At 41.1% G+C, this 16,247-nt stretch overlaps 1 protein-coding gene across 10 annotated transcripts in view; it reads right to left on the bottom strand.

Moving 5' to 3' along the window:
* The window catches only part of FMN1 (formin 1), a 501,299-nt gene that overhangs the window by 479,265 nt on the left and 5,787 nt on the right, over positions 1-16,247 (bottom strand). For 7 of the 10 annotated variants that reach the window (XR_011568786.1, XR_011568785.1, XR_011568787.1 and 4 more), the window contains exons 3-4: positions 6,461-6,525; positions 3,896-3,927 (exon numbers count right to left, since the gene is read on the bottom strand). The exons of 2 other annotated variants lie outside the window; for them this stretch is intronic. The gene's annotated coding sequence lies outside the window, so the exon portion shown is untranslated. The remainder of the gene's footprint in view (positions 1-3,895; positions 3,928-6,460; positions 6,526-16,247) is intronic. One more of the 10 variants, XM_070797222.1, reaches the window with a different exon arrangement.

Below are 16,247 nucleotides of genomic sequence, written 5' to 3'. Positions count from 1 at the left end.
GCTCAGTGAGAGAGCATGGCCAGGGGTGGAGAAGGAGCTGTTCTTTTCCATCCATCATCTCCTCCGGTGACCTAGGAACTTCAAAAGACCATCACAGAAAACTATTGTGCTCAACAGGGTGTCATTTTAACAGAGGGTTCCTGCAGAAGAGGCCAGAATAAAGACAAGGTGCAGTGAGGACAAGGCTGGGGGACAGAATGACTAGTCTGATGGCTGAGCACATATGAGGCTCCAGGAAATAATGGGAAGTTTAAAGGGGTGGATGAAGTCCTATGTAAACAGCAAAAACTAAGATTGATCATATTAAGGTGTTATTATTAATGAGTCTTGACTTCAACCCATAAACAAGTGATGGCCTCCACACAGTTTGAAGAATAAGGGGCACAAAAAAGAATAAGAAATAGAGGAAACGCAATGATAAACATGACTCCCACCCCAAAGAAGAGAAAATCAGTCATCCAAATGGAATGGGTTTCTTTGAAAGGTTTGCTATAACTGGACATTTTTAAGTGAATGTTGATGACTATTTGATGGAGATTCTGAGGAAATTATTAACCATTATCTATCCAATTCCACAGACCTAATAGTCTCCCTTAATATCTGCCCCTCTCAGAGTTCAATCCATTACTAGCTCCTCTTGGTTTTACCTCCATGATGACTAGGTGCTTGGATGAGCTGGAATTCAGAACACTTCCATCCCAAGCTAATATAATTTTTTGAATATGTTATGGTACATACTCTTCTTGGAAAGACAAAGAGTGTTTGATCTCTTAATCTATGTTTCATAATATTCCATATCATAAAATTTTCATTCCCAACAAAAATAATTGATCCCAATAATTATTAAAATTTCCTTGGTTCAGTTAATTAGACAACTGAATTCCACAAATCCCAGAATTTTTGATAATTTTTATCTATCAGTATTTGAGGGATCAATCTAGTGTGTCTAGATTCTCGGGAGGCTCAAGATCAAATGAGCAAATATCATGTGTAATAGTTTTTCATGTTCCCAGCTCCCCTATGATATGAACATTATCAATGACAACATCCCTGTGTATGACTGACCCATATTTGGACTTATGGAATGTGGGCAATCAGAAATATTTCCACATTCCACACTGTAGTTTTTCCAAAAACAAAGTGTAATGGTTTGATTCCACCGTGATTTCTGTTTCAAACTCTGGGAACTGTCCCATGGAGCTAGATCAGGAGCCCATGAAACTGAGCAGGTCTTTCAGATGGAGAGAATTTTTCCTACCACACATCAAGTTTAATTAATAAAACTAGATTCCTGGGGCTTCCCTGGTGGCTCAGTGGTAAAGAATCCAGCTGCCAATGCAGGAGACATGGGTTCGATCCCTGGTCTGTGAAGATCCCACATGCCATGTTATGGTCCATGTGCCATAACTCTGAGTGTGTGCCCAGAGCACGGGAACTGCAAGTGATGAAGCCCATGTGCCCTAGAGCCTGTGCTCTGCAACAAGGGAAGCCACAGCAATGAGAAGCCCCCACTCACTGCAACTAGAAAAAAGCCCATGCAGTAATGACCCAGCACAACCACAAATAAATAAGTTAATAAAATGAAACTAGATTCCATTCAGAGGAAAGAACTATTTTTTAAGGACTAGAGTCTCAGTCATAGAGGTCACCCACTACTACTACTACTACTAAGTCACTTCAGTCATGTCTGACTCTGTGCGACCCCATAGACGGCAGCCCACCAGGCTCCCGCCCCTGGGATTCTCCAGGCAAGAACACTGGAGTGGGTTGCCATTTCCTTCTCCAATGCATGGAAGTGAAAAGTGAAAGTGAAGTCACTCAGTCATGTCCAACTCTTAGCGACCCCACGGGCAGCCTACCAGGCTCCTCCGTCCATGGGATTTTCCAGGCGAGAGTACTGGAGTGGGGTGCCTAGGAAGGAAATTGACATTGTAGAAGAAAGTTTCTCAATCTTCTAAATGCTTTATATTTCTTCCTTTCATTATTTCTTTTCATAAGAAATTCAAGAAGGCAGGTCACCCTTATTTTGCCACATCTTTTCCTCTCTTTTCTTTTTAAATAAAGAAAGGAGTCCTCAAAGGCTAAGCTTAGATACTTCATACAGAGCTTGCTGTATATCTGCTGGCCTGGGAACTGGAAACCAAAAGTATGGCCCCAATGAGGTCAAAATTTAGTACAAATCAAAGCAGAGAAGCTCTGAAAATACCTACATTCTCCACCCACCCACCCCCAACCCAGACACACACACTTAGCAGTACTCTCCCACAGATGTAAAAAGAATCAGGACTTCCCTGGTGGCACAATGGATAGGAATCCACCTGCCAATGTAGGGGACAGTTCAGTCCCTGGTCCTGGTCCAGAAAGACTCCACATGCTGCAGGGCAACTAAGCCCATACATTGCTACTACCAAGCCGTGTGCCACAACTACTTAAGCCTTCGTGTCTAGAGCCTGTGCTCCACAACAAGAGAAGCCCCTGCTGGCTGCAACTGGAGAAATCCCAGGCAAAGTAACAAAGACCCATTGCAGCCAAAAATAAGTGAACAAGATTATATATATACATGTGTGTATATATATACATATATATATGTGTGTATATATATACATATATATATATGTGCATATATATAAAGAATCAAGAAATTCTCACCCATATAGCATCCTCCTCAATTGAGAAGTCCTGTCCTGATTGAAATGTTTATTTATGACTGTCAGAGTTGAACTGAGGCTACAGTGCAATAAAATCCCATAATGTCTCATACTTTTTGAAGAAATCTCACATGCATATTCTTTTTATTTTATTTTTTTTTGCATATTCTTTTTAAACAAGCAATTTATCTGATCAGATCTGAGAGATAAATGGACATTGCTGAGAGAGGTTTGAGAAAATATCTGGCTGGAGGGCCCCCAGAGCAAATGGCACATTTCCCATTTGAAAGTTGTTCCTTGAAGGCCAACTATATATCAAACATTTTCTTCTTCACTTTTCTAGATGGAGAATTCGTCTTTGGCACTTCTAACCAACCTCCTCTACTTCCCTTCCCCTTGCCGGTAACACATTCTGTCTCCTACCCCTAAGAAAAGTCACTTTCAACATATGACCAGATATAAATCATTCAGCTTTTGATGACATGAGTTAGCCGTCATAGAAGTATTTTCATTTGCTGCGTTGCCCTGTCAAAGGGAATGACGGGCCATGGAGCCAATTTAGGGAATTCAGCTTCACTTATATAGAAGAGGGAGTGATTTGGTCAGAGGTCTCCCCAGGACTGACAAAATCCTAAAGCTATTATCTGCAGCTAAGACACAACTTCTGAGTACCCAGAATGTTTCTAAGCTTTGGTTCCCAAACTAAAACTGTAGATACCTAAGGTAAATAGCTTTAGTTCTTTAGTTAATTAAATAGGTGATTGCTTGTTTAGGGATCACTCACCCCATGTTGGGCACTCTTCTTAGAGCTTTTACCTGTTTTAACACATGCAAAAAAGTCTATGAGGCAGGTACTATGATTTATCCCTGTTCTATAATAAAGATCATGTCACGTGCATGTGTAGCCTGTCCATGGAATTCTCCAGGCAAGAGTACTGGAGTGGGTTGCCATTTCCTCCTCCAGGGGATCTTCCCAACCCAAGGATCAAAACCAAGTCCCCTGCATTTGAAGAGGGACTCTTACCACTGAGCCACCTGGACCTGAGTCACAGAGAGGGTAAGTAATTTGCTAAGAGTCACATAGCTGCCAAGGGGCTGCGATGGGATTTGACCAGAGATGGTTTTTTCCTAGAGGGGCTCTGAAAATCTCTTAAAGGACTAACCAGGGAAACCAAGTCTCATTCTTCTGAATGAGACCCACTCATTCACTAATTCGTCTTCTTAAGTCATAGGATATGAGCACTCACCCCATAGTATGACTGATCCAGGACTCATCAATCTTCATATGAGAAAGTTTCCACCCGAGCAGCGCAGACCGAAGGAAAAACAATGAATTCAGAGTCAGAAGGCTTGGGCTCAACTCCAGCTCTGTCAGTTGCTAAAGCAATGATCTTCTGAAAGTCACTTAGCCTCTCTGCACCTCACTGTCTCCATCTATAAAATAGCTTTTTATTCTCCCTATTTTCAGTGCAGTTCTATAGTCCCTTCTGCAGAAAAATGGAGTCCACTCTCCAAATTAGTTTTCTAGGTAGAGTAAATTCAGGGCACACATGGGATCAGAACCTAGACTTCTGGAACCAAAGATACCACAGGACAATAAGGGGTGGAAGCAGGTAAAGGAAACGGTATGAGAAATTCACAAAAGAACCAAATTTTCATCAGTAATGCAAGACCCAGAAGGAAAGCAAGTGAAGTGTAGGAAACAAGTAAAACTGAAAATTAACATGGGTGAAAAATAGATGAATTAATCAAGGCTCATTATTTCCACCTCTATTAGAAAAGAAAATTCATTATTGGCTTGAGTGAGACCCAGGACACAGTGATCTCTCCACTTCAGCACTACTACAGCGTTTCCTCCTTTGGTCCAAACCCCTGATTGACACTTAACAACTACCATCTGAAGAAGTGCTGTGATTGCTCCCTCCTGGCCCATGCACAAAGGAAAAAATCTTCAACTTGAGGCCCTTCTTGAGCTCTTATCAACCTATGATGCCTCCATGTCCTGCACTGGGGCTCAAATCCGTTTAGCCTCCTCTGTCAGAATGTTTAGCGTAATCCCAATGGTACCCATGAACCCAGACTTCAGATGTCCCTGGGCTCCTTGCCTCATCTGTCTGAGGGTCAAAGCATCCCTTCCTTAGCATAACTTTAGGACGAATATGAACTTGGTTCAAATTCCAGCTCTTCCACCCAGCATGGCAACCTTAGCTATGTCATCTCTATGAACTTCAATTTCTTGTCCCTAAAATACAGGTACTAATGACACCTGATAGACCTATCAGCAGTGAGAACTGGGTGTCTGATACTTAGCAGGGACTATAAAAGTAATAGCTATTATTTTGTGTTCCAGACCCATGTTATCCAGGAAAAGACTCCCAACACACACTGCCTCTGATGGCCAATTGACCTTCTGTGACTTATTTTTCCTGTTTGATCAAAAGCTCCCTAAGGGAAAAGACTGTCATCATCACCATCTCTGTATTCCCTATAGCATACGACTGCAAGATGGCAGACATTCAGTCAACAGTAGACTAAAGCATCATTATCTGAAAACACAGGTCCAAACTATGTCTCTGCCTAGAAATTCAAGCATATTATTTTTCTAGCCATAATTAATGATCAACGATGGCTTGAGTTTTACTTTCCATCAAACACAACATTTAAAATGGACCCAAAAAATCATTAAAAGGAACAAAATTGGCTTTCCATCATTAAAATGTATATCAAGGAGAGAAAAATATGAAAAATGCAAAAAGTCAAATTAGAGAGTAAAAGATTCGTTAGGACCAAAATTTCCATTAAAGATCAAAGTGATAGTAGGAAATATAAAAAAATGAAGAAAAGAAAAATTGTTTTTAAATGCTCCAAGATTTTAAACAAAGGGGAAAATGTATTTATGAAACCTTGACTAGTGCCTGAGAGAAAAATGAAAGGTGTGATTTCAGAATTTCACCACAAACCATATATAGATGCTATATGGTTTATATATATATATGTATATTTATACATACAGTATATATATTGTTGTTGCTCCCTTTGCACGAAATTTTCTGGAATCTTTGTGACTCAGTCTCTGGCTGTCTTCAGGCATCTGCTCAAATGACACCTCATGAAAAGGCTTCCTAGGTTATTTGACATGAAAAAGTGCCCACGGCCAATGTCACTCTCCAGTCCTCACCCGAATGCCTCTGTCCCATGGAACTTACCATCTGCCACATTACATATTCATCACTCAGTCTCTCCCTACACAGTGTAGAAGGTAACTACTATGAAAAGAGGAGCTTTGTTGCTGGTTATGCCCTGTCCTTGAGCAACTGACTAGAAAACCATGGGTACTCAATAAAAGTCTGTCCAGTGAGTAGTCTCTTTATTAATACAAATATTAATAACTATGCATGTGAAGCATTTAAAAACAGTGCCTGGCACATAGTGGGCCCAGTTAGCCATTGATAGTGAGAGCAGGAGTTGCAGCAGTTCTCTCGGACGATTTAGTAACAAACACCTTCTGCCTCTGGGGACTACAAAAAGTTGGAAGATTAAGCTAAGGGGATGGGGGAAGCAGCTTTGAAGTCTCAGCACGGAGCTATTAACTCTGTTGAGGGTGCGCTTCGGAACGCTCAAAATGCTCAGCAGTACAGCGTGCTCAGAAAGCTAGTTTTAGTGGGATTGGGGGCCTATCTGTATAGGCTGGAAAGCACAGCTGGAATCAGGAAGCTGGGGGTGAAGAGGCGGCACAGAAGTCTGGAGACAGGGTGTGGCTTGATCATGAGCAGAGGTTCAAGGTGCAGCAATGACTGAGTCCCCCTTCTTACCTCTATCGACCTTCGCTTGGGCAGGCTCCAGGCTTTGAGATGTCAAAAACGTGATGCCACCCAGCCTGTGTAGGAAAAATAATCAAGGCTCACCTAAAGCAATTTGCACGTTAGGCAAGTGTGTGTACCCCTGTGTTGCCTGTATATTTAAGGAGGCCAATTCGAAGGGGCTTTCAGAAATAGGGATTCATTGTGCTGACCCTTTTGCTTCTAATGTGGGTCCAGGAAGAGATGCTCCTGCATCATTCATGAGACCATCGTAATCTCTTACCTGGATGACTACCCGGCACTGGGTGACCAACCAGGCAGGCTTGCCTTTAAATGGAGAATTTCCCAGATGCAGGCCTTTCTGTGATAAACCCAGCCAGGTTCCTGGGCAAACCTGCACCAGTTTGCCACCCTCCCACTGCAGTGCCTCCTGACTGGTCTGTGCTCACACTGCAACCAGAGCAACCTTTTCAAAATGAAATCTGACCTTGTCTCCTCAACCAGTCACACAATCAACACCCCCCAGTGGCAATCTCCCTCTTAAGACAAACTGCAGTCCTTAACATGCCTGGAGATGCCTATGTGATGGGGGTCCTGCCTATTTCTGCAGCGGCAGCTCATATCCTGCTGCAGCCATGGTTCCCTTCCAGTGGCTCACATGCTGCCCACTCCCTCCCGTTGTGGAGGCTCTGTTCATGCTGTTCCCTCTGCTCAGACCACGACCACCATCCTCTTTCACCCAGTTAATGCGTAATCATTTTTCATGTCGCGGTTCCATTACTGTCACTTGTTCTGAGAAGTCTTTCTTGACGTCTCTGAGCACACAAATCCCCTTCTCTCTGCCCTTCCGCTGTTGTATCCACTACTGTCCGTGCTTACCCGTATCCTCACCCACACCCTCTCAGCGGTCACTGACACACACCGAGAGCTTGTCACTGCCAACCCCTGTGCCTTTGTACCCGATAGCTTCTGTCTGTCCACAGAGCATCCTCCCTAGCGTGTGGGCTGGCATGGAAGAGACCAGAGTGCTCGGAGAGAGACCAGGCTGACTTTGGGGGCCATGATATAAAGTCCAAATTTTATCCTTAGTCCAGTGGAAATGTATTTGAGAGTTTTAAGCAGAGGACAGGCACGCTCTCATTACATTTTTAAAAGGTCACTTAGGCTGCTATATAGAAAACTGACTGTGAAAGGGCAGGCAAGGAAACACAGATAGACAGAAACCAGTTGGGAAGCTGGTGCCGTAGCCCACGTTATTTTTCTAGAATGGCTCATTGCAGAAGTGCAACTGAAAGCATAATAAAAAAGTGGCTATTTGTAGGCACAGCAGTTAGAGCTTTCACGTTTAGGGTCAGCTCCAGACTGGCAGCTTTTCTGAGAAGGCCCTCTGAAGTCTGTTTCATACAAGTTGGTTCTTGGGGAGAGGGATAAATTTTACTCTTTTTATGTATGAAGTAGGGATGAACACATAGCACATAACCTGATATGCAGTCTGTTCTATTAACATTTCATGGTGGCGGTGGGGACAGCAATTAGAGACAAGTCTAATGGAGAAAGACAATGAAAACAAGGGTGAGAAACACTCTTCTAGAATATCAGACAGGCGGCTATCCTTCTGAGGACCATCAAGCACTCTTAAGCTGGCCTGGGATGGCCCCTGGCCTCCTGGACCATTAGGCCTAAAAATGCCCCGTCAACTCACATTTCCTCAGAGCGGTACAGACACTGACTAATTCTCCCTGGGAAGATGGTCCAGTAAGATACGATGCTCTATTTGCTCTATCAGCCTTTCTAAACACAGATACTCCTGTTTGGATGCTCCCGAGACGTACAAGTGAAGGAAGTTTCCGGAGTTGAATAGGGGAATGCAAATACTCGGCAGGATCCCCAGTCCTGTTTCATGTTTTTCTTTCTGCTAAGACTCCATCTACCTCAGCCTGGATGAATGCTTATGCTGCCAGTACATCCCAAGCATGAGTGTCTCCTCCCCTGAAAATCCAGGGGGGAAAATGATTCCTTCCGTTGAACTTTCAGAGCACGCTGTAGACATAATATGAAATGCTACTCTTTCTTGAGCACCTGCGGCAAGTAATATGCTAAACATTTACCTGAATCATTTGATTTACTCTTGCCTATTTACCCTTAAGCCTATTTCACAGGTAGAAAACAGAGGCTTAAAGAATAGGAGAAGCAGACTTCTCTGGTGGTCCAGTGGTTAAGAATCCAGATTGCAGTGGAGGGACACAGGTTGGATCCCTGGTCTGGGAAGATTCCATGTGCTTTGGGGCATCTAAGCCCACATGCTGCAACTACTGAAGCCCAAATACCTAGAGCCTGTGCTCTGCAACAAGAGTAAGCCACCACATGACCTGAGAAGCCCAAGCACCACAATTAGAGAGTAGCCCCTGCTCACTGCAACTAGGGAAAGCCTGTGTGCAGCAACAAAGACCCAGCACAGCCATAAATAAATAAATAAAATGTTTTTTAAAAAAGAGGATGAGCCTGCTCTATGTCATAGAGCAACTGGATGACAGAGTGGAAATTCACCACCAAGAAGCCTCTTAACTGCTGGACTGTATCTACACTATTAAACCACTCATACCACTGAGCGGTGAGTGTGATCAGGAGTTCTAACCAGTAGTTCACGTGCCTCTTTCCTCTATGACTTCCAACATAAGTGACCAGGTGTCATGAAAATAGAACGAGTTCTACAATTAAATTCTGTTTTATAACTTTGGGATATTATTTCTGTGACTCAGCTTCCTCATCTACAAAATGGAGACAATAAATGCCTACCTAATATGTTTGGTGTCAAGACAAAATTAGATATAACTTATAACACACTTAACCACAGTTTCTGGCACATAAAGGCCCACTGAATTGAACAAATATTAATTGCAGGCCTAAGGAATACCAGGTGATTCCCTGGTGGTACTGGTGGTAAAGAATGCGACTGCCAATGCAGGAGAGGTTAAGAGACCAGGGTTTGATCCCTGGGTCGGGAAGATTTCCTGGAGAAGGAAATGGCAATCCTCTCCAGTATTCTTGTCTAGAGAATCCTATGGACAGAGGAGCCTGGCAGGCTACCATCCACTGGGTTGCAAAGAGTCAGACATGACTGAAGCAACTTAGCACAAGGAATACTAGGCCACATGATGGGCTCTGATGTTAAGAAATAATAGCAGTGCTCTCAGGCATCCAACACACTAGGACTTTAAAAACGCTTTGGTTGCTCTCACTTCTTGAGAGTAGGGACTATGAGCTCTCCAACCCTGAATTTTCAGCATTCCGCAATGCTTAGCATCAAATGGTACTCAACAACTTTTCAGTGATGAGTGATAATGGTTTACACACCTTTGGAGACCCTACGCATGGGGGATAATGAATGATGGTGCCAAGTCAGCGAATGTTGTTTATCAGACAGTTGATATAATAACTGAAAGTAAAGCACAAAGCTATCACTCCCAGAGGTTTATGCCTTCAATCATTTAAGCACAGAGCCACTACTAAGTAATCCTCAAAATACATCCCCATAGCAAAATTGAATATATAACCTGAACAATGCAGAAATTACAACACCTAAAAACATTCCAGAGGTGAGGAGGAGAAGAACTTTCAGAAGTGTTAACTTTCAAAAAAGGAAGTCAATTGATACTGTCTGAGGAAGAAAGCTCATAAAAACAATAATATAATTCATAACAAGGACTCCGGCTTCTTAATAGTTTTCATGATACTTCAGCCATAGAGAGATTTTTTAAAAAGAAATAATGTATCTTGAAAAAGGGTAAACTTATTTGAAGTTTGACTCTAGTTTCAATTCTGTTTATTTTAACTGCTTGAAAAAATTTTTTTAATTAATCATGTTTATTATACACATCTCTATTCAACTTTATAAAAGTATTTCTACCTAAATATCCATTCATGCTAATAGATAGATAGATGTCTGAAATGAAGTTCACTAAGTTTAATGATGGAAATTGTTAAGAGATAATTTTTTAAAAACTGTTATCTTCATAACTTTCTGCTTTATTTGAAATCTTGATAATCAACATATAGGATATTTTTAAAAGTGTGTTCCTTAAAATAAAGGGAGAGAAAATACCAAGGTTTAGTTCCATTTTTCCTGGTGGCAATATCAATCATTGTTATTTTCTTCTTTGTACCTTTTCTATTTTTTTACATTTCCAAAAATGAGTTTTAAAAGGGTTTTACAAGAGTCTGCATTCATGATTATATTTCTTTCAAGTTAGACTTTAAAATAGGTAGAAAGCATGTTTTTTACTTATGTTGGAAATGGTTATCTTTAAGATGACTTGAGAATCCAATTTGCAAAGCAGAAGAGGCTGGATTCTTTTGAATGCTCTTTATAAATATAATCCACTTAAATAAACAGAGTAGAGAGCTAATGAATGGTTATGTATGTGTTTACGTTTTCAAAGGTTTTTACACGGAGAACACGAGATTATGAAAGAGATTATGCAAAGCTTCATGATGTCAGATTCTGTCTGGTGGAGTCTGTAAGACCAGGATTTCAAACTAAGTGGCTTTCCTTGTCCCTTCTTGTTTAAGACATGATTACTGAGTGTCAACATCTGCTTGCTATGTAAATGATAAACTAGAATAACCTAGTTCTTACCCTCTAGTTAAGAACAATAATCTAAAATACACAAAGGGTCTCAGAGTTGTGAAAGGGACTAGTTTCTGTGAGTGTTCTGGGGAGTGGTGGATAAAATATCTGTTTAGGTTTAATAGAATGTGCTCTGGTGACATTCTTTTCACTTATAAAGGTTTGGGAGAAGAGTTCGGATTCTGATTTATTCCTTAAAATAATTCAAAGAATCTACTCAGTTTCTTACAGTTTAGAAATTTAGAGACAGTGGAATTCGGTATTCCCTGGGTTTTGTATGATTATGTTAACATCACAGAGAGTTTTTTCAATTCAGTGAACCACCTGGCAGTGAAACCATTAATCATTGTCAATTCCATTTAGAGAAAATACATTTTTGTTGCCTTATTTTTTGAAAATGTCTTCCTTCAAAGACAGTTTGTAGCCAACAGGGTTTTTTGTTTTGTTTTGTTTTAATAAAGGAAGAAATTTTTCATAAAAACTGTATTTGCAAAGTGCTTTAAATCCTATTACATTCTGTCAAAATGTGTGTTGGCATTTTTCTAGTTGAGGAGTTAGTAATATTTATATGGAAAATGATGAAATCTAGAATTTAAAGTAAATTTAGAAGTTATCTGTTTCATCCCAATTCTGGATTCTCTCTTTCATTGAACCTTTGTGAATGGACATCAAAGTTCAACTTGAACTCTTCTATGGCATATTGTTCTCTACCCCCCAAGGAAATCACAGAATGTCAGATAGCTCTAAATGTTAAAAACAACAACAAAAAAAAATTCCCTTATTTCAAGTTAAAATCCATCTCCATTAATATCTCTTCATGGGGGCTTGTTCTTACTTCTGGAGCTGAAATGAGTAAATTCAACTTCTGTTCCATCCATTTGTCCTTTAAACACCTGAAAGACAGTCCTGTTTCCTAAGACATCTCATCCTGACTAAAACACCCTAGTCTCTTCAAGTCCTCAAATGCAAACGCTTTCATCCTTGAAACCCCAGTATACCATCTGACTGTCCCTCAGTGTGTCAAAGTTTCCACCACAAAGCCATGAGCACTGTTAAAAACGACTCCTCAAAAAAGGCCAAAACTCGTTCCAGGATTCCAAATACAATTCTTGCAATGGTCACTTTAAGTCATTAGATGGACACACGCTAAATATCTAACTTCTGTCTTACTCTTTGCCTATTCTGAGTTTCAGTTTCCTTGTCACCATGTTTTTCTGCCTTTGTAATTCTAAGGACGATTCTTAAATTACTCTTGGATGCAAGCAACTGAAACTAATTTTGGCTATGTTAACAAAAAGAGAAGCATATCCAAGTTCATGAAATTCATGGACAATTTCATGAAATCAGAAAAAGAGCAGGAAACCCAAGAGCAAGAAGAATAGGAAGCAGAGACTTCCAAAGGCCACTGGGACAGTGCTCAGGGGCTGTCCTTGGAGCACTCTCTGTGACTTGACTCTCTCACTCTTAGTCACTAACACCCTTCAACCCTAAACTCAAATTTTTGGGGAAGAGGCTGCAACTGGCCCAGCTTGGATCAGAATGCTATCCCTGATTTAAGTAGCCCTGTACAGGGGCAGGGTCTTATGTATATGAAGCCCATGCTTATATATACACTGGGGTTATTTTCAAAGAAGGGAAAATGAATGAGAACAAGACAGGTATACCAAACTACTGTGCTGCTAAAGGAATGTTCAGAGACACTAATCGATGTTTCTTTTCTCCTTGTATTTTTCCCTTTTGTTTGACCCCCAATAAGGCAGGTGTCAGAAGTGGGATTCACTGCATCAGAAGAGGCATGTGGCATTGAGAAAAAAGAGAATAGCCTGAGAATATTTCTGGGGTTTTGTTGCCCAAAATCCCAAACACTTAGAAGAACACTAGGAATTGCTTGAAGGAGGTAAGAAGGAATAAGATTAATGGACACGGAGAATCTTGAAGAAACATGGAATATTAGTTCCCAGGGCTGTTGGGAAAGGAGAGAGGTAGCTTGATGGATTCTGGAGGAAGAGGGGCCAGGCCCTGCTTCCTGTCAGGGTCCCTAAGGAGGCCACATGCCCCTGACCTGTGTGTGGTAGACCTAGGCAGAAAGAATCATAGGAAATGTCACCAAAATAATTCTGTGGACTAAAGATGACCTGAGCATCAGCCCCTGAGAGAGCCACAGGAGCAACAACACGGAGTGCTGCAGTGTAAACTGTGTGATCAGATGCCTCAGTGACCAGAGGGTCCCTTCTCCCCACGCTGCTCCACTGTGTCAGCTTCCTGGAGCCTTGCCATAGCTCTGGGATTATGTGTCTATGACCCTAAGGAGGACTGAGAATAAGTTTTTCATAAGACTTCCTTCCTCCCAGAAGGAAGAGGCTTGAAACAGACATGAACATGGTTTGGAAAAAAAAAATAATAAAGAGATGAGATATTTTTATATACTTGTCCCTGTAGATGGAGACTCTCATCTGCTCACTTGAAAGGAAAAGACAGGAGCAAAATGAGAATTGAGTAGCTCTGCTTCTTCTCTCTCTGTGAACTCTGACCTCATTCAAGCAGCAGCATCTATACATCATGCACTGATTGCACTGTTAAAAACCTTCTCTTATAAAAACTGCCTTAGCAACTTTTTTTCAAATCTTCTTGTTCATGACCTTGGTTTTCCTGATGCTATTCTCCTGGGTCCATGCCATACTTCTATATGTGTCATCTTAGACAACATACCCCTTCTCTCCTCTTCTGTGAATTTCTTCCTTCTCAGATGCGAATTGAGCACAGGCTCCTAGCAACCACTTGGGAGTCTTCAGCTATCTCCCCTTTTCGTTTTGTCATTTGCCCAGTTTTTGACTGTGATATCAGAATTTCGTTTATCTTTTTTATAATTTTTAATTTATTTTGATAAGAACACAATGAGCAATCTACCTTCTTAAATTAAGTGCACAGTACAGTATTATTGACTATAGATACAGAATTCTGCTTTTCTTAACTAATTCTGCCTTAGTTAAGATAGTAAATCCTGCTATCAGTGCTGCAATTTAGCAGCGACTGCTGTATGATTTAATTCAATACAACATTTTTAAAAAGACCAAGCCCCCAGAACAGAGGCTGAGAGTTGACTGTCTTCTCATTTTTGTGGTTGGCAGGGCTGTCTCTTCCTGAAGAGAGGTTGAGTGATGTAATGAAGAAAGCCCAGGGAGTCTGCTGACCTGGATCTATTCTTGGCTGTGCAGCTGACCATGAGTGACCTTGACCAAGTCACTTTTTATCTCCCTATCTCAGTTTTCTCCATTGTACAACTAGAAAAATATCTTGTCACTTGCCTAGAGAACAACCTGGGTACAAGATTTGTAAAGGAGACAGGACATGTTGTTGTTTTTTTTTCAATCTGTCAACTTTATGACACTAAGGTATCATGGAGTTTTGGGTCTTCAAATCATCATGAAAAGTAAAGTTAACCTTTGTTTTCAGAGCTTTAAAGAAATCAGAACCAGCTTAAGACAGATTAGAAAGTGACCTTAACACAAGGATGATATCCCCTATTATATGAGATGTGCTCCCTTCATATTTATTTGAGGGGTGGTAGTAGGAAAGAGTGGTTTCAGAAGCCCAGCTGATCTCCTGTAGTGGAAGGTAGAAGATGCTACAGCAGAAACAGAGATAAAGGGAGACAAGGACGTTGGCAAATGGGGACAGGATGGATGCCAGTTCTGCAGATGAATTCTGTTTTCTGCAGACTTGTGGGCTTTTAACAAAATTATTTGCAAAGCTTTTTGAATATGAACTAGGCTTAGAAAATTTTCTAAAGTGGCTGCTTTATCTAAAAAGAGAAGGAAAAAATAATTTTAATGCCTAAAAACAGCAACTGCTTTTTACTGAATCCATACCCAGAAACTACACTATATTTATGGTTTGTTCTTCTTTGAAAGTTAAAAAAAATTAAAGCTAGGAATGTTCTCTGTGGCTTAGAAGACACAGACAGAAGGTAGAATGCAAGTCCAGCAAGTAGGGTAAATACTACCCTGTTCCATTAATAGCCATATCCTTCAAAAGTATGGTAACCTCTCCTAACCCTGATTTGCTCCTGTATACACAGAAGTATAGCACACTTACCTACTGCCCAGAGGTAACCAAGGAAAGGAATTTAAATGCCCTGTATTAAGCACAGGATGGGCACAGAGGAACACACACTCATACTCACTGCCTGCTCTTGGAAAAGACTTTGATGATATTTTTCCCAGAACAGAGCATCAGCAAGCTATATGACCTCCATGGTATAATGGTGAGATATTGGCTTTATGAGTACTCACAGATCTAAGATCATAGGGATGAGCTTTCAATCAGTCAGTAGATCAGTGCGGCAATGTACCCTCTGAAAAAGGTTGACAAAGATTTTATTTGTGTCTCCCAGGGACTGAACACATTCAACATAACTACATTTGCCCTATAAGAACAAGATTATGCAACACTAAGAGAGCACTTGTCATTCCACAATATGTTGCCCACTCTAGCTCAGCAATCTTTACAGCACTGAAGAGCAGAAAACCAGAACGTAAGACTCAAGAGAATCCAGAACACTGCAAAGAGCTCTCGGGGAGCAGGAGGCAGCTCTGTGATCCTCTATGTGCTGCTCTGAAGGGTTTTCTCTTGGCCACAGGTGATGCTGCTCTTTCAGAGAATCTCACTGGATCATTTGTGCAAATGTCCACGTTTGGGAAACTGTGGTTTACCAAAACTACCATCATCAGTGGACCATGGGGGTGAGCTTCTCCTGAGAAGTAGACACAGTCTCCTCTCTCTGAAACACACATGTTTTTCCTACCATGTTTCACAGACGAAATCACTGAAGAAACCATCTTAGCCTGGATGAGTGTGAACAGACACTCATATGGGCAAAAACAGAACAACCAAAAAAAAAAAAAAAAGAGAGAGAGACAGAGAAAGAGGAAAAAAATCAACAAAAACAAGGCAACCATACCTAAAGAAGAGCAGCCATGTCCTTCTCTGTTGGTTGGATTTTTAAATACTAGTCTGCAGGACATCTTGAGTTCTTTGTGCTTCTTTCACAAATATGTGCTAGAGAGCTCCTACTGGGATGGCAGTACTAATACCTTGACAGAATTGTGGTGCCTGAGAAGACTCTTGAGAGTCTCCTGGACTGCAAGGAGATCAAACCAGTCAATCCTAAAG

This window comes from Bos indicus, chromosome 10, assembly GCF_029378745.1.
Source record: "Bos indicus isolate NIAB-ARS_2022 breed Sahiwal x Tharparkar chromosome 10, NIAB-ARS_B.indTharparkar_mat_pri_1.0, whole genome shotgun sequence".
NCBI classification, from domain to species: domain Eukaryota; kingdom Metazoa; phylum Chordata; class Mammalia; order Artiodactyla; family Bovidae; genus Bos; species Bos indicus.
This window is presented reverse-complemented; position numbering and strand designations above follow the sequence as displayed.